General features: G+C 55.1%; 1 pseudogene; it reads left to right on the forward strand.

The window, feature by feature from the left end:
• The first annotated feature begins 1,178 nt into the window (after positions 1-1,178).
• Positions 1,179-1,896, forward strand: LOC135362156 (histo-blood group ABO system transferase 2-like; annotated as a pseudogene).
• Positions 1,897-2,936: the final 1,040 nt, after the last annotated feature.

Below are 2,936 nucleotides of genomic sequence, written 5' to 3' on the forward strand. Positions count from 1 at the left end.
TGTATGTGCTCGTCCCATATTTTAATGTAGTATCCACCTTCCCTGTGTGAACGATTTACTAACCTGCGAGGTATGGGGTAGGCACAGAGAAGTAGTCTTAGTGCCTGTGTAAAAAAGTCAGTCTCAGGGCGCCTGGGTGGCTCAGTCCTTAAGCGTCTGCCTTCGGCTCAGGTCGTGATCCCAGGGGCCTGGGATTAAGTCCCATGTCAGGCTCCCTGCTCAGCGGGGAGCCTGCTTCTCCCTCTCCCCCTCCCCCTCCTTGTGTTCCCTCTCTAGCTGTCTCTTTCTCTGTCAAATAAATAAAATCTTATAAAAATTCAGTCTCAGAGGGGCTCACCACACTTGCTGACAATGGGGGGAGCTGCTGTCCCCACAGTGAGGGGCAGGTAGTCCCCTCAAAGGGGGACCAGCCATGTGAGGCAGTTGGACAAGACTTCCAATGTTTTGGGGCCAGGGAGATGTAGACCTGGACCCAGAAGCTCACACCCTTGGATTCAAGGCTGGGGCCTAAGCAAGCCCCCTTTTTCCAGGAGTCATCTTTCCCCTTCCCTGCCCATGGGCTGAACCTGATTCCTGATCTGGGGAGTTCGAGGGTGACCCCTCCTAGGAATACCAGTGGTTTACTGATGGACCTTGTCAGCCAGAGGCCCAGTAGCCTTCGAGGGAGGACCCTATAGGGGGTGGAGACAGCTCTGTTGGGGACCAGCGACAGTCCACTCAAGGTAAAGTGGGGCAGCTGGCCGGCCCTGCTGATTCTACCCAGTCTGTAGGGCATAGAAACAGGGGCTGTGACCAGAGGTGCTCAACTCATGGCAGGTGGGGACAGAACCTGCAGGGGTTCAGCCAGGGGAGGGCACCTGCAGGGTTTGCCTGGGAGCTCAGGACAGGGGGGTGTTCCTGGCTCCAGCATGCTGACTGTGCGGCTGCATGGGTTTCCAGCCTCCCAAGCCTCAGGCTCCCCTTTGTAAGATGGGGCACTGATGGCCCCCATCTCTGGGAGCAGAAGGTAGGGAGGCCCTGCCAGCAGATTCACTCAGGACAGGTCAGGAGGTGGCTGTTGCTTAAAGCAGCCCAGGGCCTGTCCCCATGAAGAAGGTGCACACGTCCATGACCCCCAGCTCTGGGGTCCTGCTGCCAGCCTCTGGCAGTGACCCTCTTCCTGCCCTGTCCCCTGCCCCTGTGGATACGGGGTCTTCCTGGAGCTGTTCCTGCAGAATCACTTCCTGGTGGACACAGGGTCATCTACTATGTCTTCACCGACCAGCAGGTTGCTGGTGTCCCGTGTGCCCCTCCAGGAGCACTGAAGGGTGGTGGTTCTTGAGGTCTGCGGTGCCCCACACTGGCAGGATGTGTCCATGCAGCAAATGGCGATGATGAGCCGCTTCTGTGAGGAGCCCTTCCTCCATGAGGTGGATGACATGGTGTGCGGGGATGTGGACATGAAGTTCTGTGACCACGTGGGCGTGGAGATCCTGTCCCCCCTCTTTGGCACCCTGCACCCCGGTTTCTACTGGGTGGCCCGTGAGGACTTAAGCTATGAGCGCTGGTCCCAGTCCCAGGCCCACATCCCCAAGGACCAGGGTGACTTCTACTACATGGGGGCCTTTTTTGGGGGGTTGTGGCGGAGGTTCACCGACTGACCTCAGCCTGTCACCAGGTGATGGTGGTCAACTGGGCCAATGGGATCGAGGCCATGTGGTACGATAAGAGCCACCTGAACAGGTACCTGCTGGACCACAAGCCCACCAAGGTGCTGTCCCTGGAGGACCTGCGGGACCCACAGCTATTGGGCGGTCCCTGGAGGACCTGGGTGCAGCTGCTGGGCTGGCCCCAGGTCATGAAGAAGCTGAGATTTGGGCCGTGCCCAAGAATCACCAGGACACCTGGAACTCATGAGGGGCTGTCCCCGTCTCCAGCAGCGGGTGCTGACTTCAGCGGAGCCATCAGAGCAGGTTCCTACTTCTGTCCCCTCGAGGGACACTGTGGAGTCCAGTACTGTCTGCACGGGCACGTCCAGTGCCCCAGCCGCACCTGCTCACAGGAGGCCTGCCTGGGGATACAGCGTCCTCTCTTTGCGTTCACTACATTTTCTTCACTTCTGGGTCATTTGCAGCTGTGAACGGCTCCAGTTTTATGTCAGATGTTTTTCTGTGTCAATGCTGAGCAACCATTTTTAAAAAGAACAATTGAGGGAAAAGGTTTTCTCCCTGGTTCTAAACAGACACCGCCTGGTGGGGCTGGGAGCAGCCCTGTAGCAGCCGTGGAGCCAGAACGGGTCCTGGCTGGGTCTTCCCTCCCAGTCCTTGCACCTTGCCATGGCCATGGGGCTTCAGGGTCAGGGGTGCACCGAGCCACCTCTCAGAACCCCGGTGCCCTCACCGCCAGAGGTCTTGGCCGTGACCGCTAGCTCAGCCTCCAGGAGCATGGTGCCCTCTGGGTTATTTCCATTTCCTGCCGTGGATTTATTTTTTATTTATTAATTTTATTTAATTTTTTAAATTTAAATTCATTAGCCAACATATAGTACATCAGTAGATTTTGATGTAGTGTTCAGTGATTCATTAGTTGCGTATAACACCCAGTTCTCATCACAACATGTGCCCTCCTTAATACCCATCACCCAGGTACCCCATCCCCCCACCCTCCTCCCTTCTGTAACCCTCAGTTTGTTTACCGGAGTCCAGAGTCTCTCATGGTTTGTCTCCCTCTCTGATTTCTTCCTGTTCAGTTTTCCCTCCCTTCCCCTGTAGTCCTCTGTGCTATTCCTGACATTCCACATAGGAGTGAAACTATATGATAATTGTCTTTCTCTGATTTATTTATTTCACTTAGCATAATCCCCTCCCGTTCCATCTATGTCAATGTAAATGGTAGGTATTCATCCTTTCTAACAGCTGAGGAATATTCCATTGTACATATATACCACATCTTCTTTA

The sequence above is a fragment of the Mirounga angustirostris genome, unplaced genomic scaffold, assembly GCF_029215605.1.
Source record: "Mirounga angustirostris isolate CCGP_5_RB_7025 unplaced genomic scaffold, mMirAng1.0.hap1 SCAF_12, whole genome shotgun sequence".
In the NCBI taxonomy this organism is placed as follows: domain Eukaryota; kingdom Metazoa; phylum Chordata; class Mammalia; order Carnivora; family Phocidae; genus Mirounga; species Mirounga angustirostris.